General features: G+C 39.5%; 1 protein-coding gene across 1 annotated transcript in view; it reads left to right on the forward strand.

The window, feature by feature from the left end:
- Positions 1 to 25139, forward strand: part of COL24A1 (collagen, type XXIV, alpha 1) — a 562513-nt gene that overhangs the window by 445115 nt on the left and 92259 nt on the right. The gene's annotated exons all lie outside the window — the stretch shown is intronic.

Consider the following 25139-nt stretch of genomic DNA (forward strand, 5'->3'; position numbering starts at 1 on the left):
ATATATAGTTGTTAGTGTAGTTGAGTTGGTTCCAATTCATAGTGACCCTGTATAGGGTTTCCAAGGAGCAACTGGTAAGTTTGAACCATCAACCTTGTGGTTCAAATCAACTTTGAGGTCAAGTGCTTATCCTATGGTACCACACCAGGTCTCCATATAATAGTATTGGCCTGCTAACCACAAAGTCAGTAGTTCAGATACACCAGATGAGGCTTTCTGCTCCCATAAAAATTTACAGCTTTGGAAACCCTATACAGGGTCACTATGAGTAGGAACCAACTCAACAACACATTATCACCTAGAGAGAGATTTACTTCAAAGATATGGCTTATGCAATTGGAGGCTAGCAAGTCTCAAATTTATAGGCCAGGAAGTAGTTTGGAAACCTCTGCTGGCTCTTGAGATTTTGGGCGACAGGCAAAACCAAAACTGGCAGGTCAGTGGCAGGCTGAAGACTTCTGCTGGTTCACATTCCGACATACATAGGTTAGGTGACAAGGAGAGGACAGGAAGGAAAGAGAGAAAGCTCTTCCAGAACATCCATTCACATTCCCACTGAAAAGCATATTTCAATTGATTGGTCTTATCACATCAGATCACATCATAGAATGTGATTATATTAGATTACATTTTATTATATTACATCAACTAGTCCAGTGTTTGATCAAACCACTGAGAATTAGAGCCTAGCTAGTTTGAAGCATACAATTAACTTCACAGAGTATTAGTAATTTATCCCATTTTTTGGACATATAAAAAAAAAATCTTGTAAATAAAACCTATGGTGGTGGTGTTGTTTATGTGCTGTCGAACCAGTTCTGACTCAGGGTGACCCTGTAGAGGGTTTCCAAGGCTATCAATATTTATGGGAGTAGAAATCCTCATCTTTCTCCCATGGAGCAACTGGTAGATGCAAATTACTGACCTTGCAATTAGCAGCCCAGCTCTTAATCCACTACACTACCAGCTCCCCAAATAAGAACCATAAAGAAGCATACTTTGGGGAGCTACACAATGTGGCTGTGTTTTCAGTTCATTGGTATCTTCAGTCGCCTTTGGGACATTCAGGTCTGTGCAATAACTCAAGACAAATCCTGCCAAAAATCACTTACTGTTAGTTTTGCAGCCTCAGTTCTTTACAAGAATTGTGTAAATGTTTTCTCTGTGTTTATTTACTAGTGATGCAATGATATGTTGTTGTTGTTAGATGTCATCAAGTCAGTTTCATAGCGACCCTGTATAGGGTTTACAAGGAACGGCTGGTGGTTTGAACCACCAATCTTGTGGTTAGCAGTACAGTACTTATTCTACAAAGTCGGTGGTTCAAACTCACCATTTGCTTCTCAGAAACCCTATACAGGATTTGCTATGAGTCGGCACTGACTCAACAGCACTTAATAACAACAACAGTAAGTATTTGGAGTTCTGGTGGAAGCATGGGTTATGCATTGGACTATTAACTGCAGTCTCTGGTCCGAGTCCATTAGCCACTCCATTGGAGAGAGATGAGTCTTTCTGCTCTGTGGAGATTTACACCCTCAGAAACCCTATGCAGGATCACTATGAGTCAGAACCGACTCAATGACACACAGCAGTTATTTACACGGAATGTAAATATCTTCATAATCTAATCCCATTGTGAAAGGCCATCTAAATTCATCTCCTTCAAATCTCCTTATCATTAGTCTTTCAGCCTCATCATTTTCAAGTCCTGACCAACTGACCAAGCTCTTAGTCATTGCTCTCTGAGTCAGCATTGCTCTGTAACTCAGCCCATTTCCCCTTCTACTTGTACTATTCTGAAGAATTCCTTTCCCTAATATCTTTCAGACTGAAAAGCAACAGCAATCCACTTCTAGCTGATGTGTTCATTCCCAAAGATCCTTCCATAAATTAACCTAAGCTTTCCCCTCTCCATTAACCAGTAAAAGGAATTCTCCAGCAAGACTAAAGGAGCAAAAACAAAGCAGGAGGATCAAGTACTATCAGAGTCTAAATTGCCTGCTTATGCATTTTATTTGTGATCTCTGAACCTGCTAGGGTCTGTGTCATTATACACCACTGTCATCTAAGAGTAGAATGCTGCTGTGCATATCTAGGTTTATGTTTCAGTGAGTCTGATATCACTAAGTTCATATTGGACAGTTTAGGGTATATGGTCATTTGATGTCCCAAGGTAAGTCATTCAGTTTCAACTAGAGCAAGCCTAGAGCTACTTTCCAAATGGAGATTTACATTTGACAGAGGAAGGCATGACTTATCTCCAAAACTTTATGAATATAAGCTATAATTCTAGCATGGTGAATTAAAGCTCCATATACCATCTTAACCAGCCCCAAGACCCTTCTGATATTAATGGGTCTGATGTACCTGAACCTTCTAGAGAATCCTTTCTTGCTTCAAGGCCTACTCAGAACTAGCAACTTCACAGAATACCCAGCAAATGGGTTGTAAATGTGGTAAAAATTCATCCCCAAATCCAGAGAGGCTCATCAAGTGTTATACCCCTTTTATTGCGATTGTTGTTGTTATTGTTAAGTGTTGTCAAGTAGGTTCTGATCCATAGCAACCTTGTATAGGGTTTCCAAGGAACTGCTGGTGAGCGTGAACTGCCAACCTTCTAGTTCAAATGACTTTGATGGTGCATTAACCCAAAGTGAAACTACTTATCTCCACTTTCAAAAAGATAGCCTCATTTTGTTGTTGTTGTTGTTGTTGTTATATGTTGTCAAGTCACTGCCTACTCATAGCAACCCTGTACAGGGTTTACAGTGAGTGGTTGGTGAGTTTGCACTACCAATCTTGCAGTTCAAACTGAGTTGTTGTCCAGTTCTTATCCTACAGCACCCCCACAGAACTCCAATATCCTCATATGCGCCCGCAAAACATGTCACCAACCAGTCTTCCCCCACAAGTCTCTACTCAGCAAAGTTTAAAAATTCATTTCATGGCCACACTAAACTCAGACACCAGATTCATAGTTACAGAGTTTATTAAGGAAGTTAACAGGGTCAAAAATGCTCAGGGCAAGATCTTCCAGTCAGGAGAGTCTCTCCTCAGCCATGCCAACATTAAGACCTCACACTGCTTAGCCAATGTTACAAACATCTTTTGGGATTGTGGATAAATGGTCACAGAACACACCACTCCACCATAAGCCCTGACTTAAAGCCACTCAGCTCTAACTCTGTGGGTCAGCAAACCTAGCTCCCTAGAGGCACCCTACTCTGCAGGCAAGCCTCCTGCCCAAAGTCACTCATCTTTACTCACTCCATGGGCTGGGAAATCCATTACTCTGGCTCGTGCTCTGGCTCTTGATTCTGCTGCTGTTGCTTCTCCTCTGCTACTCCTTCAGTGTCACAGATTTCTGTCGCTGAGTCAAGGAGGTTCAAGGTACAGGGACCTCAGGGTCTCAAGAACACACTGCACTCCTGGGTCTTTATTCTTGATGGTAGTGACACCCTCCTTCTTACTTCAAAGATGGCTTGTCTTATACCCATGCAAGAATTCCAAGTTTTTACAATCACAGTTAGCTCTGTTAACACAGAATCATACCAACCTGTCAGTATCTTTTTGCACTTCTCTTACCAAGACACATGAGGAAAGGAGTGGTTTGGTGGGAATTCAAAGGTGGTGATAGTGGTGGTGGTTGTGTGCTGTTGAGTTGGTTCCAATTGATAACGACCTTGTATAGGGTTTCTGAGGTTGTAAATTTTTATAGGTACAGAAAGCCTCACCTTTTCCCTGCAGAGCAACTGGTAGATTCTAACTGCCAATATTGTGGTGAGCAGCCCAATTCATTACCTATTATGCTACCAGGGTTTCTTAAAAATTAGGGTTGTTATGAGGTGCCATTGAATCAATTCTGACACATAACGATCCCTATATACAACAAAACGAAACATTACCTGGTCCTGCATTACTCTCACAATCGTTGTTACATTTGAGCCCATTGCTATTGCCACTATGCCAATCCACCTCACTGGGGACCTACCTCTTTTTCACTGACCCTCTACTTAACAAGTATGATGTCTTTCTCCAGAGACTGGTCCCTTCAGATATGTCCAAAGTATGAGAGATGAGGACTCATCATCCTTGCTTCTAAGGAGCATTCTGGCTATACTTCTTCCAATATAGATTTGTTTGTTCTTTTGGCAGTCCATGGTACTTTTAATTTTCTTCTCCAACACCGTAACTCAAATGCATCAATTCTGTTACAGCCTTCGTTATTCATTGTCCAACTTTCACATACATATGAGGCTATTGAAAATACCATGGCTTGGATCAGGTACACCTTAGTCCTCAAACTGACATGTTTGCTCATCAACACTTTAAAAGACATCTTATGCATCAAAGTTACCAAATGCAAAATTTCCTTTAATTTCTTGACGTCTACTTTCATGAGTGTTTATAGTGGAGCCAAGCAAAATGAAGTCCTTGACAACCTCAATTTTTCCTCCACTTATCATGATGTTATTTATTGATCCAGTGATTATGATTTTTATTTTTTTTACATTGAGGTGTCCATACTGGAGACTGTAGTCTTTGATCTTCATCAGTAAGTATTTTAAGTCCTCTTCACTTCCAGCAAGCAAGGTTGCATCATCTGCATATCACAGATTGTTAATGAGTCTTTCTCCAATCCTGATGCTATATTCTTCTTCATATAAACCAGTCCTCAAATTATTTGCTAAGCATACAGTTTGAATAAATATAGTGAAAGTACACAATCCTGGCGCACACCTTTCCTAATTTTAAACCATTCAGTGTTCCCTTGTTCTGTTCAAACTGCGTGTGTTGGTCTATGTGCAGTTTCTTCATAAGCACAATTAAGTATTCTGGAATATTCATTCTCCACAATGTTGTCTAGCTCGTCGTGATTCACACAATTGAAAACCTTTGTATAATCAGTTGTTGTTAAGTGTCATCAACTCAGGCTCAATTCATAGCAGCCCAGTATAGGGTTTCTGGGGAGCAACTGATAAGTTTGAACCATGGACTTTGTGGTTCAAACCAACCTTGCAGTCCTGCACTTAACCTATAATGCCACAATGAAACACTGGTAAACATCTTTCTTGTATTTTCTGCTTGCATCCACGGTTCACTTGACATCAGTAATGGTATCCCTAGTTCCATGTCCTTATCTGAAACTGGCTTGTACCTCTGGCACTTCTCTGTCAATGTTCTGTTGCAGCTGTTTTTAAATTATCTTTTTCAAAATTTTATTTGGATGTGATATTAATGATATTATCTGATGATTTCCTCATTTCACTGGGTCACTTCTCTTTGGAATGGGCACAAATTTGGATCTCTTCTAGCCAGTTGACCAGGTAGCTGTCTTCCAAATATCTTGGCAGAGATGAGTGAGTGCCTCCAGTGCTGCATCAGTTTGTGAAAGGTTTTAATTTGTATTCCATCCATTCCTGGAGCCTTGTTCTTTGCCAAGGCTTTCAGTGCACCTTGAACTTCTACCTTCAGTACCACTACCTTCAGTACCCTTTTGAAATAGTTGATCATATGCTTCCTTTTGAAATGAATGAACAAGGACCATTTCTTTTTGGTACAGTGACTGTATTCATTTCATCTTCTTTCAGTATTTTCCCTATAGTTGTTGTTGTTAGGTGCCATTGAGTCAGTACCAAACCCATAGTGACCTTATGCACAGCAGAACGAAATACTGCCCGATTCTGGGCCAACCTCACCGCTGTTGCCACGCTTGAGTCCATCTATGCTGCTACTTGGTCAATCCATCTCATTGGGGGTCTTCCTCTTTGTCTCTGACCCTCCACCTTAAACAAACAGAATATCCTTCACCAGTGACTGGTCCCTCCTGACAACATGTCCGAAGTATGAGAGATGGAGTTTGGCCATTTTGACCTCCAAGGAGCACTCTGGCTGCACTTCTTCCAATGCAGATCTGTTGGTTCTATGGGCAATCCACAGCACTTTCAATATTCTCCTCCAATACCACAACTTAAAAGCATCTATTCTTCTATGGTCTTCCTTATTCAATGTCCAGCTTTCATATGTATATGAGGTTATCGAAAATACCATGGCTTGGGTCAGGTGCACCTTAGTCCTCAAGCTGACATCTTTGTTCTTCAATCTATAGAGTCCTTCAATATTACAAGTCAGGTCTTGAATTTTTTCTTCAGTTCTTTCAGCTTGAGAGGTGCTTAGCATGTGCTTCCCTTTTGGTTTTCTAAGTCTTCGAGTAGAAGGGAATAATTATCAAAATCTAAAGAAAGTGGATATCACCATAGGATGGATTCATTCAACAAGACTGAGGTCTTCAGTAGGATTCAATTAATCCAATGCAACCTAGCAAAGAGAGCAAGTGAAATAAATATTTCAATTTTCCTTTCTTTCTGTCCCCCAATCTCCTGCCAGTGCTTCCCAATCCCCTGCCAAGATAATCAAAAGAAGTTGGCACTGAAAACAGTTTGCCTTTGTGGGGAGAAGTATTATATCATTGACATTGTTTAGAATTGCCAATGCATGGTGATAATAAAAAGCAGCTAGTTATTATTTTAATAATGCATCACAGATGGTGGACTCCCTTTTGCCTACAGTAAGAATAGGCTACTCCACCACACACATCATTGCTATTGGTCAGAATTAAAGGGTAAAGGAGCTTGCTGGCTCATAGAGAAGAATGGAGAATGAAGGAGACTGAATCAGAAAAGGAAATCAGAAAGAACACAGCACACATGTATAGATGAATATTCATGGGTGTTTTAAACATGGGTTTGTCTGAGTAGTTTATGCCAAGGATTGGCAAACTATATCCAGTGAGCCAAAATGGCCTTTTTTATATAGAGCTTACAAACTAAGAGTGATTTTTATATTTTTTTAATGGCTAAAAAAATAAAAAGAAGAATGTTTTATGAACTGTGAAAATTATATGAAATTCAAATTTCAGTATCCATAAAAAATTTATGGGAACATAATACACTCATCGATTTATATATGGCTCTTTTTGCTCAGCTATAGCAAAACTGAATAGTTGTAACAGATAGATAGTGTATGACCCACAAAATGTAAAATAGCTACTATTTGGCCCTTGTACAGAAAAAGTTTGTTGACCTCAGGCCTATTTGTGTTATCACATTGCTCTTATTTCTGTGAGTTTGTACTAAGTCTCATATGTGTAAGGGCAAGTCCTCCTTCGTTGCCCTTCTTTTTTTTTAAGGTTGACTAGCTATTTATTCGTAGTCTTTATTCCTTCACATATGATTGGCATTAAATTTATTGAGTCTGTCTTTAAAAAATGCAAAACAAAACAAAAAGTGGAATTGTTGTCAGACTTGCATTGGATTTATAGATTTATTTGGGAAAAATGAACATCTTACCATTTTAATGATATTTTTTGTTTGTTAAGTGCCGTTGAGTTGATTCTGACTCATAACGACTCTGTATAGGGTTTTTGAAGAATGGCTGGTGGGTTTGAACCACCAACATTGCAGTTAGCCATCAAGTGCTTATTCTATGATGCCACACCAGGACTTCTTTAGTGATATAAGAGTATAAAATATCTACTGAAAAGATTGAAATTACCACAGACTTCATTTTGCTTAGCTCCACTATCAACACTCATGGAAGCAGCAGCTAAGAAACCAAACAATGTATTGCACTAGGCAAATCTGCTACACAAGACCTCTTTAAAGCTTTGAAGAGCAAGACATCAGTTTGAGGATTACGGTGTACCTGACCTAAGCCATGGTATTTTCAATAGTCTCTTGTGCATGTGAAAGTGGGACATTGAATAAAGAAGACCATAGAAGAATTGATGCATTTGAGTTATGTTGTTGGAGGAGAATATTAAAAGTACCATGGACTGCCAGAATAAGTAAGTCTGTGCTGGAAGAAGTCCAATCAGAATGTTCCTTGGAATTCAGGATGGCAAGACTTCGTCTCTCATACTTTGGACATGTTATCAGAAGGCACCAGTTCCTGGAAAAGGACATCATGCTTGGTAAAGTGGAGGGTCAGTGAAAAAGAGGAAGACCCTCAACAAGATAGATTGGCACAGAGACAGCAGCAATAGGCTCAAGTGTAAAAACGATTGTAGGATGGTGCAAGACCAGACAGTGTTTCATTCCATTGTACATAGGGTCACTGTAAGTTGGAACCAACTTATTGGCAACAATGATTCCTATCCTCTTCTATTGACTTATACTAGTTTCTCCAGGTACTATGGTAAGTGCTTTAGTGTATTAATGGATGAGATAGTCACAGTTATCCTTTATATTATATAGATAGGAGCTCTGGCAGTGAACTCGGTTAAACATTGGGATGCTCAGAGAAAGGTTGGCAGCTCCAGTCAATGAGCTGTTCCGTCAGAGAAAGATGAGGCAGTCAGTTCCCTAAAGAATTACAGCCTCAGAAATTCTAAGGATCAGTTCTACTCTGTCTTACAGGGTCACAGTGAGTCATAATTCACTGGATGGCAGGCTTGGCTTGGTTTTTGGTTTATTATTTAGATGAAGAAACTGAAGCACTAAGATGTTAAATAACCTTCTATATTCACACAGTTTTATAAAACACTCTAATGCTACATTCTTTGCTCTTTTCAATATGCAATATTGTCCATCAATAAAAGTCTTGCATATTCTTATTTTTATTCTATTTTCTGGTTAGTTATTACTGGTTTAAGTAAATATTGCTGATTTGTGTAGGCTGTATATTTTATATAGTTGATTTTTTTCTATATCTCTAATAATTTACTGTTGTGATACAATTGGATTTCTAGATAGATTACATCTCCAGATAGTTTATCTCTGTCAAATTCATCTATTTTCTTACACTAATTTCTTTTTCTTTTCATGTAAGTTGGCCAAGGCCTTAAACAGTAGCAGCAATAGCAGACTTCCTTGCACTTTTCCAGATCATAGAAATTTCTCCATTAATAATATTGTGTGTATATATATATATTGTTTCTTTTTCTTCTTTCCCGATTTCTATTGGATAGATTGAATTTTCTTCTGGTGATTCGAACATAACCAGTGTTTTTGTTCTTCTTATAGCAGTTGCACCAAGCCAAATATTTCACTCTGTTTAATAGATCACCAACTTTCTCTTCCCTCTAGCAAGATAGGAATGTGTACATGCTGTCATGTCTCTGTGTTTTTATAAATCACCACTTTCCTTCATCATTTTCATATGATCTCTAATTTTTATATTCCTCTTTTTTATTTCCTTTGTTTCTAGCCTCTTTTTAAAAAGAAAATACTGAACTTAATTAAGTTATTTACTAACAATTGCTTCCAATTATTCCTTGTAGGATCTTCTGAATTTGTTTCTATTATTGTTTTGCTTCCCCCCAAAATTTAATGTGTTTGTGAGGCGAGACTACTATCTGATACTTCATACACCTACCAATAACTGAAAGAAACCCATTGCTGTCAAGTTGATTCTGACTCATAGAAACCTTCTAAGGCAGAGTAGAACTGCCCCATGGAGTTTTCAAAGCTGCAAACACTGGGGAAGCCGACTGCCACATTTTCTTCTCATACAGCTGCTAGTAGGTTCAAACCACTAACTTTTTGGTTAGCAGATGAGTGCTTAACCACTGTACCACCAGAGCTCCTCTTATGCCTACAGATATCTTTATTAACTCCTCATATTTGGAAGAATTTATGCCTTTGAGTTATGGTGTTGGAGCAGAATACTGAAAGCGCCATGGCCTGCCAAGAGAACCAATAGACCCATTTTGGAAGAAGTGCAGCCAGAGTGCTCCTTAGAGGACAAGATGGCCAAACTTCGTCTCTCATACTTTGGACATATTGTCAGGAGTGACCAGTCACTGGAGAAGGATATCATGTTTGGTAAGGTGGAGGGTCAGATCAAAAGAGGAAGACCCCCAACGAGATGGATTGGCCAAGTGACAGCATCGATGGACTCAAGCGTGGCAACAATAGTGAGGTTGGTCCAGGATCAGCAGTGTTTCGTTCTGCTGTGCATAAGGTCGCTATGGGTTGGTACCTACTCGATGGCAACTAACAACAACAACAGTAACACATATATACATGTATAACAATTTGACAGTTTATAAAAATTCTATATTCTATTTCTTTCAATACTTAAAAAAATGCAGCATCAAGATTGTTGTTGAACAATCTGATGTCAATTTGAAAAGTATTCTTTTGCCCTGGAAACTTTTAGAAACTTCTCTCTATCTTTGATATTCTTAAATTCCACTCTAATGTCTCTTGTTGGCTCTTTATCTTTCAGTTGACTTTTAGTTAGATGTGGTACCCTGAATTTACTAGATATGACTTTTCTACCCAAAGTCTTGTTTTTATTTGCCATCGAGTTGATTCCAACTCATAGCAACCCTGAATAAGGTTTCCGAGGAGTGGCTGGAGTGCTTAAACTACCAACCTTGCAGATCAAACTGATCTTGCAGTCCAGCGCATCAACCAGCAGCACCATCATTGAGTTGGTTCCGACTAGGTTCAACTTCATAGGGTTTCCAAGAGCAGCTGCTGGGTTTGAACTGCCAACCTTGCGGTAAGCAGTCCAGAGCTTATCCTACAGTGTTGTTGTTGTTGTCAGGTGCCATCGAGTCAGAACCGACTCATAGTGACCCCATGCACAGCAGAAGGAAACAATGTCCGATCTTGGGCCAAACTCACTACCGCCGCCACACTTGACGCCATCAATGATGTCACCTGGCTGATCCATCTCGTTGGGGGTCTTCCTCTTTTTTCTCTGCCCCTCCACCTTACCCAGCATGACATCCTTCTCCAGCAACTGTTCTCTCCGGACAATGTGTCCAAAGTATGAGAGACAAAGCCTAGCCATCTTGGCCTCCAAGGAGCACTCTGGTTGCATTTCTTCCAAAACAGATCTATTGGTTCTTTTGGCAGTCCATGGCACTTTCAGTGTTCTCCTCCAACACCACAACTCAAAGGCATCAATTCTTCTATGATCTTCCTTACTCACTGTCCAGCTTTCGCATCCATATGAAGTTATTGAAAATACCATGGCTTGGGTCAGGCGTACCTTAGTCCTCAAGCTAACATCTCTGCTCTTCAATACTTTAAAAAGTTCCTGTGCAGCAGATTTGCCCAATGCAATACGTCATCTGATCTCTTGACTGCTGCTTCTGCGAATGTTGATAGTTGATCCAAGAAGAATGAAGTCCTTGACAACTTCAATATGTTCTCCATTGATAAGAATGCTGTTTATTGGTCCAGTGGTGAGGATTTTTGTTTTCTTTACAAAATTCTACAGTGTGAGGCCATGCAAATAGAGTGTTACAGGACTAACACCAGGATTGGTTAATTTTGCTATCCCATTACGTTTAAAAGGACTCATCTCAGAAGCAGAAACAGATGATCCCAGAACTTTCAAGAAAGGAGAGCAATGAGTGGAACATGAGAGTCATACCTGCAGAGGTCACAGAGCTGGTAACATGAAGAGACAGAGCAGCTGCAGGCTTCCCAGACCATGGATCCAATGAAGCTGAGTACCTACAGGCAGGAGATGGGCTCGCAGAATGTGCCCTTTGGGCATTTACAGACTGGCTAAAGGAGTCCTGTGTGGCATTGTAGGGCAAGTATTGGACTGCTAACCACAAGGTTGATGGTTGAAACTCACCAGCTCCTTGGAAACCCTATACAGGGTTGCTATGAGTCAGATCTGGCTCAATAACACTTAACAACAATAAAAGGAGCTATGTAACACTTGCCTGAGACTAACACAAGAGCATGGAGTACTTGTCTTTAGCCTCACAGCCATGTGGTCCACTGACCTCTGGTCTTCTCAGGCATGTATTACAAAGCTCCTTTAGTGCTGTTGGTAAATGTCTAAAGGGCACATGCTGCATATCAGCCTCCTGCCCTTAGACACAGCTGTACTCGGTTCATGGGCTGGGAAGCCCACAGCTGCTCTGTCTCTCCATGTCACTGCCTCTGCTGCTGCCACTTTCCCAGACAGGGATCTCCCACTGCTTGTGGCTCTTCTTCTTGATGGTCTTAGATCATCTGTTTCTGCCTCTGAGATGGCTCCTTTTAAAACTAGCTGGATGACAGAACTAGCCAATCCCTACAATGAGTCCCATCCAACCTATTTGCATGGACACACCCAATTATTTCAAAGACCAAGACATATTAAGTAAATTCACTGTACAACAGTGTGCAATGAGGAAGGGCCCCAATATGTGACAGGCCCAGTGAGTTTTAGAAATTGATGGTGATGAAGTAGATGATCCATATGGAAAAGACTCCTAGACTGACTAACCACCATAGCATTGCTGTTGGTCACTCTCTTTTGCTGCTACTGCACCAGGCAAAGTTGGTGGTTAAGGTTTCACTATTAAAACTTAAAGAACAACATTGGTGAGAAAATTGGAAGAAAATTACCTAAGATTTCACATTTTTAGAAGATTCCTTCTGTCATTCTGTCTCCAGTATGAAAATGAATTGGAAGGGGACAAGGGTAAATTAAGGAGACCCGTAATACGACTGTTGCTGTAACGTAAAAGGGAAGGCAAAGAGTGGAAGCAGGATAACTGTTTTTCCAGGGAGGGGAGTGTAACCATTGAGATGAAACAAAACATATGATTGGTTGAAAGTAAGGCTAGTCTGTTTAACTTCACTCAATTCACAATAAAAAGTTAAGTAAAAAAAAAACAAAAAACTCTTGCTGTATTCTGAGCTATGTGTGTGGTTTGGACTAGACTGGTGAAGTGGAAATATAAATAAATGGATAGATTTAAGTAGTATTTAGAATGTACATTTAACAGGGCTTGATATTTGATATTGGGAGGTGAGGAAGAGATATGTCAAAAATAATGTCCAAATTTCTAACTTGTACGAGATTCTAACTTTATACTAAGTAGATAAATCTCAAGTCAAATATCTCCACCTTTTACTACTGTCCAGTTCTGACAACAGCTACCCATGTAACACTTCTTCCTCTTACCCCAAACACCTAAAACTAGGTCAGAACTCACAAGTTTTTAAAACAACACCATACTTTAGACTATCAAATAGGCCCAAGACTTCAGATGCCAACTGCAAGCTTGGGAATCCCCTAGCCCCCTTACTTCTGACCTCTGACTACAGATTCAAAGGTTTCCTCTACCCCCTCAGGATACCAGTCATAAACTCAGGGGTGCTCATCCCTCTCACTTCTGACCTGCTGGATCCCACTTGGGTTCAGTAATTTGCTGGAATGAAAAGCACTATGCCTACAACTACAGCTTTATTATAGTAAGAAGAATACAGTGAAGAGATCTGGGAGGGTTTCCAGTGTAGATGTCTGTATCCCAAAGGGCTTTAATTGGGGATTTCATTATGTAATACAAATTCCAGTCCCTCTCCCCTGAGGTTGGTAGATACCATGTACTGGTGTTACAGGATAAGCATTAGACTGCTAACCATGAGGTGAGAGTTTCAAACCCACAAGCCACTCCTCAGAAACCCCAAACAGGGTTACTCTGAAGTTGGAACTGACTCAACACCAATGAACAGCAATACAACATCATAAGGCTTTCTGCACTGTCCTTTAACCATGCCAACCCCACTCTAGAGTCACCTCATTACCTTACCAGAATAACCTGTTAGTTACGTGTTATCTAGAGTTCTAATAAAATACATCCAAGGTGTTTTTTAGGGATTATCTCTCAGGAACTGAGCATAATGGCCAAATTTTCTGAGTAAAGCTAATGATAATCCTATAGGTGTTTTTTACTAAAAAAGCAAGTTATATAGGAAACCCAAATAAAATCATCAAGGCTATGAAATTTAACTGGAGATGTTGGGTAGGAAATTAGATTTTCTGAGCTGCAGCTGAAAGAAGAGAGCAAATATAAAATGGAGTGTCATTAGCATATGGTTTTTGTTGTTAAGTGACATCAACTTGGTTCCAACTCAAAGTGACCCTATATAGAGTTTCCAAGGAGCAGCTGCTGAGTTTGAACCATTGACCTTATGATGCAAAACTTTATCCCATGGTGCCATACCATAGATGATATATTTCAGGGTATGTCTCAGTGGTAATTAGCATATTCAAATGCAATTGTAAAGGGAGTTTTATAGAAATATAGACAGGATTAAAAGAACCAATAAATGATGTTGGGAAACCAAGAGACTAGCAATAGTGGGATGCCATTACTATCATTACACTTGAAAGGGTAATGGGATGAAATAATATTACTAATGTGAACTTAATAACTGGAGCTGTTGGAATAAGGGCACCTTATTTGAGAATAATAACCAGAAACTGATAGAATATCAAATGAAGGAAATAGGAGGAATATATTACTTTTCTCTCTTCCCACTTTTATTATCCTAGTTATGTATCCTATTGGCCAAGCCCACCTAGAAGCTTGAGGACTGGGGAATCAAGGTGATACAGTTCATGAAGGTCTGATTCCCAGGAAAAAACAGGAAGATAGGCAGTCAATAGATCTAAATTGCAGATAAAGAAAAATAAGCATAATGGAAAGTAAATAATGGGAAGAAGTTTTAAAATCAAAATGTGAGAAATTCTAACATTTAGAAATCTGATAAAGGAGGAAAAGCAAACTGAAAAAGAGACAAAGAAAGAGTGGTCATGATCAGTAGGAGGAAAATAATGTAATGACACAGAAACTCTAAGAGCAGTTCTACTCTGTCTCGTGGGGTCGCTGTGAGTCAGAATGATTTGATGGTCATGGAGGTTTTTGAGGCAATTTGCTTCCCAGAGCTAGAATGTTGAACAGTATTCAAAATTAACATGAAATTGTCCATCAGTTCATAAACCATCATCTGTTACTTTTTAGCCTTTTCACAGACTAATGTAGAGAAATTTTATACCCATTCTTAGGGTATCAGGATATTGTAAAGGTTGAAGTGTTTTAATTCTCTTCATAAAATGGCACCAGCCTTCCCTCCCACAGCACTCTCTAGTCAGCTGAGTTTAACAATTCATTGCTGTAGTCACACAGAAGTCAGACACCATACTCACTATTATGGCGTTTATTAGAGGAGTTAATAGGCTAGAATTCAGTATCAGCAACGTTCAGATCGCAGTTCTTCCAGTCAAGACAGCCCATAGGCAGCCCTCTCTCTGGTCCTTCAGCCATTGGCCTAGTCTCTTCCCTTCTCTGGCAAGGTTACAAAAAGTCTTTTAGGGTTTCTGATAAATGCCCACAGGGCACACAACTCCACCATAACATTCAGCCTAAAGGCCCTCAGCTCTAGCTTTGTTGTTGTTATGTGCCGTGGAGTCAGTTCTGACTCATAGTGACCCTGTACAAGGTTTCCGAGGCTGTAAATTTTTATAGGAGCAGAAAGCCTCATCTTTCTCCTGTGGAACAGCTGGTAGCTTCGAACTTCTGACCTTGCGGTTCACAGCCCGATTCGTAACCACTACGCTACCAGAGCTCCTTCAGCTTAGTGGGTTAGAAAACCTAGCTCCCTCAGTTAAGTACCTAGAGGCACCCCACTCTGCAAACAAGCATCCTACTCAAATTCACTCAGCTTTACTTGTTCCGTGGGCTGGGTAGTACACTTCTGTGTCTCGTTCTCTGGCTCTTGGTTCTGCTACTGCTGCTGCTACTGCTTCTCTGCCACTCCTTCAGTATCCCTGGGTCAAGGAGGTTCAAGGTGCTGGGATCTTGGTGGGGTCCAAAGGACATGCTCTACTCCTGGTTCTTTCTTCTTGAAGTGGTGAGATCCCTCATCCCCTATTTCAGAATTGGTTCATTTTATACTCAAGTATTAAATGTTATACTCAAGTTTTTACAATCACAATGAACTCTGTTAACAAACATTCACAACTAAATCATATTATCCTATTCGTATCTCCTACCACCATTTCTTACACAGATCCATTAGAAAAAAAGTCATTTGGTGGGAGTTAGAAGAGACTTATTAAGTAAATCACTACACCACAATATCTATCAAAATAAAAACTAAATAAATTTTGTTTAAGAAATTCCCTTGGCCATTCCAGACTCTACATATACTACTGATGCTTATGAATATGGAAATATTTTCTACAAATGTTTCTGCTCTCTGTAAAGCATTTGGCATGAAATTAGAAAGACCAATGCTTTATAAGGAGTTTATCTACAGTTTAATTGAAATTAGGTAGCAATGTTTTTGTTAAGTGCTGTCGAGTCAGATCTGACCCATAGCGATCCCGTATAGGGTTTCCAAGAAGTGGCTGGTGAACTTGAAAACTACTGACCTTGCAGTTCAAACAGACTTTGCAGTCCAACACATTAACACAGAGCACCACACCGGGACTCCAAACTGATCATTAGGGAAAATAAAGTCTAAGAACATTATTTCTGAAAACTACCATGGTAAAATTTGTGTAAGTAGAACTAATACTGTCTTTAAACACTAGCAAGTTCCCTGGAATATTTTCAACCATGGATAAGGACATCTTTCCATTGGTCTCTCTCTCTCTCTTTTGTTTAAAACAAATCACGGCACCATGTTGTTTCTTGGCTTACCTTTAAAGACTTTGCTGGGTTTTTCCACTGAAAAAAATATTTATTTTAGGATTTCTAACATTATGCAACTGCTTGATTTTCCTAAACAATGTTCTTTCATTTTTTGGATGTGGTCAAGGAGTTAAAGAATTCCTGGCATATTCACTCTGTAATTTCAATGTTTTTCTCGAGATCATGTGATTATAACTGAAGGACCATATTGGGAGGGAGAGATGGGGTCTCACTTGCCTGATGTGAATTTCCTTCTGTACAAATGAATGTTTTGAGGCCAGTCAACTTTGTAAATCTGTAGTAAATGAGTCTACCATGTTATTTTCATTGAGTTGGACTGCTGTTCAAGCATAGTACTTCCATCATTTATAAAAAAGCAAAACAACTTTTCCTTGCAGAGATCATAAATCCATTTGTCATCAAAACGAAGCCTTACCAGTCTTCTTATTTTTTATTGCTGCAACTAATAAAACTGGTTGCTGGAAGGGAGGGAAAGAAACATAAATTGCCCTTGGGATAAAGCTAAGCTTTTCAATCTTGACTTTGCTGTTCGTCAGGTAAACACAGACATAGTGTTGCCTAAAAGGAGATGTCTGTCCTAAAAGAACATTGACAATCTTGTTTTCCATTTGTGGATTATGTCCAGTATAAAAAGGAAAAATACAGTTCATCAGCCCCATAATAATACAAGCAAGGAGTAGCAGGACCACCATGGAAGGCTCTATTAGGAACACTAGCAGCCCTACCCCCAATCAAATCTGTATGTTCTCTTGTCTATGAACTGTTCACACTAAGAAAGCATCTGTTTTTAAGAAGGTACATTCCCTTACTTCACAGCATTTTTGGGAAAGAAACAAGCATACTTGTATCAGCCAGATCTACACTCAACAAATTCTACCAACTCTTGTTTATGAAGAGACTGATTATCTAGTTATGGTTTATCCTGGTTGCTACTTTCTCCCTTTGCTCCCTCCTACTGCATGTTAGGGCCCATTTTCTGCTAATTAGGAACTCTTCCAGAGGAACCAAAACTCAGTCTTCTTGGCTGCTTATTAGCAACAAAATGAAAGATTCGCTTAAGGATGCAACTTTCCTAGCTAAGACTTCAGTGATTCCTAATCAGATAAATAGTAAACCATGCTCCTTCATGATATGGCCTCTGTATTCAAGGAGGCATCAAAAGTGCAGGGGGAAATTGAATTAAAGAATAATGTAATTTTTTCATGAACTTATTGGATCCTCCTCATTCATTTCAAGTCTTATATTCTTTCTCCTGAGTGTATTACAATAATTGTCATTGTCAGTTGGCATCCCAACTCATGACTGAAATCTAGAAAGTATTAAATACTTACTGTGTGCCAGGCAGTGTTCCAAGTACTAAATGTACATTGTCATTTAATCCTCACTAAAACTTCTTGTACTAATATTATTCCCAGCTTACTGAAGAGGAAGCTGAGACTCAGAAAGTAAGTAACTTACTCAAAGCCGCACGGCAACCAGTAACAGAAAAAAGACATTGAAAGCCAGGCTTTCTGGAACCCGATCTCATGCTCTTAGCCACAATGCTATATTCCTTCAAAGGAGCCCTGGTCGAACTGTAGGATAGGCACTGAGCTGCTAACTGCAAGATCGGTGGTTCAAACCCCATTATGCATCCCTCAAAAGACTTTCCCCCACCTCACATTCGTACCATTTTTTTTTTTAACAATGTATATCATTTTATTAAAGCATCATTTTCCTGATTTCCTTTAGTTCTTTGTTGATGTTTTCCATTTGTTCATTGAAATTTCTTTATATTGTTGTATTACATATATTCCAGTATGTTCCAGGATTTCACAGAAGCTGCTTCTCTCTCTTCATTTTTTTTTTTTTAAAGGTTTTTATTGTGGATTGAGTGAAAGTTTTCAGGGCACATCATCGGTTTCACATTCAAACATTTATATAACTTGTTTCATTACATTGATTATAATCCCCTCCACATACCATCAATTAACAGAGTTTCTCTCTATCCTCTTTAGCTTTTTTTGCGGGGGGGGGGGGGAAACTTTGCCTTTTTGGAATTTACAGTCTCGGCTTTTAGGGAAGGTTTTTACATTTATCTGTGAGTATCCAGGGCTCATATATGGAATTACTAACCAGCATAACTGAATAATCAGATAAGGGACATTTTGCTATGTCTGCTAGGCGGCTAAAGTCTGATCCTCAGAGCCTATGGTTTGGACGGTCAGCAACGCTTGGGCCCACAGGGACTTGAACTCCTGACCGGGTCTGCATGGTCTGCATCAGATTCCCCCTTATTTATTATTTGTTTAAGGGACGCTGCCTGTCTTAGGCGGTCAGTGCGAATTCCTCAGTCTTACCCATCATCGAAACTCATTGCAGCATGGCAATGGCTCTGTCTTAGGTTGCCGAGGTTCCACGTGATCCTTGCCCATCTCTGGCCACACGTCCAGCATAAACAGCCGCCATCCAAAGAAGGCAGGAAGGAAGGAGACCAGCTGGGGACCCTACACGCAAGATGTTGCCAGACCACCACCTGCTCTAAGGCGACCAAGCAGGATCACTATGCTGAGGTTCAACCAAGTTCACAGGGGAACTTAATCTCTGGCCGAGGTAGCAAATTAGTAGCCACTCAGTTCTCAACTTGAGAATTACTTATATCAGAAATTTGAGCATGTAACTGATGAATATCCACAGACAAGTGTATATTGTTCCTCAACCTCCTACAATGCTGTTGAATTAAGTTCCAGTCAGGTCATTCCTACCATTTTGGATATGATTAATTTCCTGCTTGGAAAAATTTTATGTTTCCCTCTGACTTCATGATGAACAACTTTTGGATCTAGCAAGTCTTAGTTGAATTGTGACTTCCTTCCTGCAATATTCCTTTGACTCTTAAATCAGAGTTAAAAATGCCTACTCTGAACTTGTACTTACTCTGAGCACCATTCGCATCAAAGTATGGATCACATAGGTGATGTTTATCTCCCCCAAGAGAGTGCAAACTCCTGTAGAACCAGGATTATGTTTTATTTATCTTTGTATTTCTACACCTAACCTGCAGAAGGACATCATGCTTGGTAAAATGGAAGGCCAGAGGAAAAGAGAAAGACCACCAATGAGATGGATTGACACAGTGGCAGCAGCGATGGGGTCAAGTGTAGCAATGATTGTAATGATGGCGCAGGACTGAGCAGTGTTTTGTTCTATTGTGTGTAGGGTTGCTGTGTGTAAGAACCAACTCAATGGTACCCAGAATCAACAACAGCAGCCCATAGAAGTTCAATAATTAATTTAAGGAATGAATATTCTTTGCATAGTTGTTGTTGTTGTTGTCAAGTGTTGTTGAGTCAGCTCTGACCCACAGTGACCCTATGAACACATAATGAAACACTACCCAGTCCTGCACCATTCTCACAGTTGCTGCTAGGCATGAGCCCATTGTTGCTGCTACTATGCCAATCCATCTCGTTGGGGGTCACCCTCTTTTTCGCTATTCATCCACTTTACCAAGCATGATGTCCTTCTCCATTCTTCTTCAACACCAGTACTCAAATGCATCAATTTTTCTAAGGTTTTCCTTATTCATTGTTCAACTTTCACATGCACATGAGATTATTGAAAATACTATGGCTTAACTGAGAAGGAAGGAGTCTTCACATCAATTATCAATCCTATCCCCACTGTATAAAGGTATAAAGGGATGGGCAACTTAGACATTGGCTACTTAAAATGAGGGAGCGATAAAGGCACAAAGTGACTGGCTTACAAGTTTTCAAGAGGTAGTCTAGCTTAAGAGTATGCAGAGGAAGGTAGAGAACCCACAGGATAATTTTCATCTTGTCTAGATGGGTCTGGTAAAAAGAGATGGGGATAAGATTCTCATAATTCAATAGTGAGTAACTGTTACCATAACTAATTGTGACTGTCACAACTGTAACGGTAGAAGTTTTGTAACAAAAACGAGGAAGTAGTTAATCTTACAGTCCAGAAACAGAGGACCCTAAGACCATGGAGGGAAAAGAGCATGAGTGGAATGTGGGACCCTATCCAGAGAAGCAGCGACACCAGAGATGGAGGCAGAGATCAGGATATGGAGGGAGGTGCAGCCGAGGACTCTAGACTCATGGAAAGAGAGGGACTGAATACTGGCGGCCAGGAGACAGGCTTGCAGAATGTGTCCTTTGGTTTTTTAAATGATTATATATTCCTGAGTGTTTTTGTGTATATCTCCCCACCCCACCACACCCCACCCTAAAAAAAGAAAAACAGAGGGAATGGAAGCAAATACTGAATGGTGATGCATGGAGGAGATTGCAATCATTATGATGACATGATGGTATAAAGCTGATGTTTAAACTTCCCACAATAAAAACTTTAAAAAAATACTATGGCTTGGGTCAGGCACACTTTGGTCCTCAAACTGTCACTCATACTAAATGCTGTTGTCTTTAATCTTCATCACTAAGTATTTTAAGTCCTCTTTGCCTTCAACAAGCAGGGTTGTACCATCTGCATATCGCAGGTTGTTAATGAGCCTTCCTCCAACTCTGATGCACATTCTTTTTCATACAGACTAAGTATTGTGAAAGAATACAACCCTGACACACAGCTTTCCTGATTTTAAACCATTCAGTGCCCCCCTTGTTCTGTTTGAATGACTGCCTCATGGTCTATGTGTAGGTTACTAATGAGTATGACTAAGTATTCTGGAACACAGTCCATAACTTGTCATGATCCACACGGTCAAAAGCCTTTGCATAGTCAATAAAGCACAGGTAAACATCTTTCTGGTATTTTCTGCTTTCAGTCAATACCCATCTAATGTCAGTAATGATATCTCTCATTCCACATCCTCATCTGAATCCAGCTTAAACCTCTGGAAGTTTCCTATCAATGTTCTCTTGCAGCTGTTTTTTTAATTATCTTTATCAAAATTTTACTTACATGTGATATTAATATTGTCATATGATTTCCACATTCCACTGGGGTACCTCTCTTTGGGATGGGCACAAATAAGAATATTTTGCAATCAGTTGGACAGGTAGCTATCTTTTCAAATTTCTTGTCATAGATGAGTGAATGACTCCAGAGCCACATCAATTTTGTTGAAAGAGTTCAATTTTTATCCATCAATTCCTGGAACATTTTTTTTCCAAATGCCCTCAGTGTACATTGGACTTCTTTCTTCAGTACCAGTGGCTCTTAATCATATGCTACCTCTTGAAATGGCTGACATCAACCATTTCTTTTTGGTACAGTGACTGCATATTCATTCCATCTTCTTTTGATGCTTTATGCATTATTCAACGTTTTGCCCAAAGATTCCTTTAGTATTTCAAATTGAGGCTTGAATTTTTTATTCAATTCTTTGTATCTGAACTTTAAAACTTCAACGGCCTTGATTTAAAATTCAGAAGTGTTAGGTACTTAGCATTTTGGGCATAATGCCAAAAACACAATAATGCCTAATTCATGTGCCTTTTTACAAAAATTAACTGAAGATACTATGCCAAGCTCTTAGAACAGTATGTGTATTTGTTGAGTGATTATTATCTTTAATGGACAAACTAACATTTATTCTTTCAACAGGTACTTGTTCAGTACTTAATGGAAGCCAGGATTTAGGAACATAGCAGCAAATAAGATGGACAAGAAATTGTCCTTGTTAAACATGTCTTCTGCTATGTTGCGTCATAAGAAATGACTGATTTTTTTGGTTAAAAAAAAAAGCTGTTTCATACAAATCAACCTAATATTTGGATTTGTTGTTGTTGTTAGGTGCCATCGAGTTGGTACCTACTCATAGCGACCTTATGCACAGCAGAACAAAACACTGCCCTATCCTGAGCCAACCTCACTATTGTTGCCACACTTCCACACTTGAGCCCATCGATGCTGCCACTTTGCCAATCCATATTGCTGGGGGTCTTCCTCTTTTTCTCTGACACTCCACCTTACCAAACATGATATTCTTCTCCAGTGACTAGTCCCTCATGACAATATGTCTGAAGTGTGAGAGACAAAGTTTGGTCATCCTGGCCTCCAAGGAGCACTCTGGCTGTACTTCTTCCAACACAGATCCATTGGTTCTTTTGGCAGCCCATGGCACTTTCAGTATTCTCCTTTAACACCATAACTCAAAAGCACCAATTCTTCTCTGGTCTTCCTTATTCACTGTCCAGCTTTCACATGCATATGAGGTTATTGAAAATACCATGGCTTGGGGCAGGCGCACCTTAGTCTTTAAGCTGACATCTCTGCTCTTCAACACTTTGAAAAGGTCTTGTGCAGCAGATTTGCCTAATGCAATACGTGGTTTGATTTCTTGACTGCTGCTTCCATGAGTGTTGATAGTTGACCAAAGAATAATGAAGTCCTTGACAACTTCAATTTTTTCTCCATTAATATTTGGCTAATAGAATATAAAGAAATAAAGCGGATCATTACAAACTGTGGTAAGTGCTATGAAGGGAGTAAATAGGCACACGATATAAAGCATAATGATAGATACAGGTTATAGTTAAGCTGAGAATTGAGAGTAAGACTAAATCAGGTATACAAGGATAAGTCAAAAAATATTGCTACAAAATCATAGACTCCTTTATTTTAAAATGTGAAACTATTGCTTTTTGACTAAACCTCTATCAAGGGCTATATGCTTCTGAAAGCAGTGTTTCCATCTCTCTAACCCTTCCCCCCCCCAAAATTCCATTAGGTTCTGTTGTTAAGTGCTGATGATTCAGTTCCAACTCATAGTAACTCTGTTTAGGATTTCTGAGGCTATAAATTTTTGCAGAAGCAGAAACCTCATCTTTTTTTTATTCCACAGAGCAACTAGTGGACTCATGCCAGCTTGTGGTTCACAGTCCAGTGTTTATCCTTCAAAGCCACCCTATTCCCATAATATTTACACCATGTCAGAAGAGCAGTTTTGGCATTATCAAATAACTCATACCATGTAACTTTTCAATATTCTTTGAGTTTAGGGAACAAAAAGAAGTATGAAAGATGGAACAATCAGCAAGTCTATTGTCATGCATGATGGGGAAAAATTCCTAAACAAAACTTTCCTGGTCATTTTTCAACAATATAGTTTTCTGTTTTCTTAAAATTTCTCCTTTATAAGCCCTCATGATCATCCTGTGTCCTTCAAGAAAGTCTACCAAGATTACCACTTTTGTTGTTGTTAGGTATGATCAAGTGCTTCATCCATTTGTTGAAAGATTTCAATTAGTATTCCATCAGTTCCTGGAGACCTGTTTTTCACCAATGCCTTCAGTGCAGCTTGAATGTCCTCCTTAAATACAATCAGTTCTTGATCATATACTGGCTCTTGAAATGGTTGAACACTGACCATTTCTTTTGGGAACAGTGACTGTGTATTCCTTCCATCTTCTTTTGATGGTTTTTGCATCATTCAATATTTGCCCATGGTGTTACACTGTAGAATAAGTACAGGACTGTGAACCACAAGGTTGGTAGTTCAAACCCGCCAACTGCTCCTCATAAACTCTATATAGGGTCTCTATGAGTCAGAACTGACCCACCATCACTTAACAACAACAACAACAAATCCTTCAGTATTGCAAGTCGAGGCTTTAATTTTTGCTTAAGTTCTTTCATCTTGAGAAATGCTGAATGTGTTCTTCCCTCTTGATTTTCTAACTCCAGGTGTATGCACATTTCATTATAATGATTAACTTTGTCTTCTCAAGCTGCTCTTTGAAATTGTCTGCTGAGTTATTTTACTTCTCATTTCTTTCATTTGCTTTAACGTCTCATAGCCTGGTTAGCAAGATACAGAGTCTCTTGTGGCATCCATTTTTTATCTTTTTTTCTTTCCTGTCTTTTTAATGACCTTTTGCTTTCTTCCTGTATGATGTTCTTGATGTTTTTCCACAGCTCTTCTGCTGTTTGTTCATTACTGCCTAATGCATTAAATATGATCTTGAAGAGGTCTCTAAACTCAGGTGTATATATTCAAGGTCGTATGTTGATTCTCATCAACTAGTAGCAACTTTTTTCAGCTTCAGCCTGAATTTGCATCTGAACAATTGAGGGTGGCCTTGTTTTGGCTGATATTCCCCTATATTGTTGTGAAGTGCCATTGAGTTGATTCCGACCCATAGTGACCCTGTATAGGGTTTCCGAGGAGCAGCTGATGAGCTTGAACTGCTGACCTTGCAGTTCAAATGGCTTTGCAGTCTGGCTCATTAACCCACAGCGCCACACCAGGACTCTGACATTCCCCTTTAGGGTCCTGATAAACAGTTGCCATAACTTTCTGAACTAACCTCTGTGCATTAAATTTAACTGGCCACATAGATATCCTAGGAAGTTAGTGTTTTGATTGGAACCCTGCCCCCTTTTTTTGAAGGCACCTTAAGGAGACAAAAATCTTTCAAGAAAGTGAGGCAGCACAAGAGGCACTCACTCATCTCTGCCAAGAAATTTGGACGACAACTATCTGGCCAACTGATTGGAAGAGATCAATATTTGTGCCCATTCCAAAGAGAGGTGACCCAATGGAAGTCATCGGAAAATCTCTTTGATATCTCAAGCAAGTGAAGTTTTGCTAAAGGTAATACAGAAATGGCTACAATCATACATTGACAAAGAACTTCCAGAGGTTCAAGCTGGATTCAGAAGAGGCCGTGGAACGAGAGATATCATTGCTGATGTCCGATGG

The sequence above is a fragment of the Chrysochloris asiatica genome, unplaced genomic scaffold (assembly GCF_000296735.1).
Source record: "Chrysochloris asiatica unplaced genomic scaffold, ChrAsi1.0 scaffold00002, whole genome shotgun sequence".
Classification (NCBI taxonomy): domain Eukaryota; kingdom Metazoa; phylum Chordata; class Mammalia; order Afrosoricida; family Chrysochloridae; genus Chrysochloris; species Chrysochloris asiatica.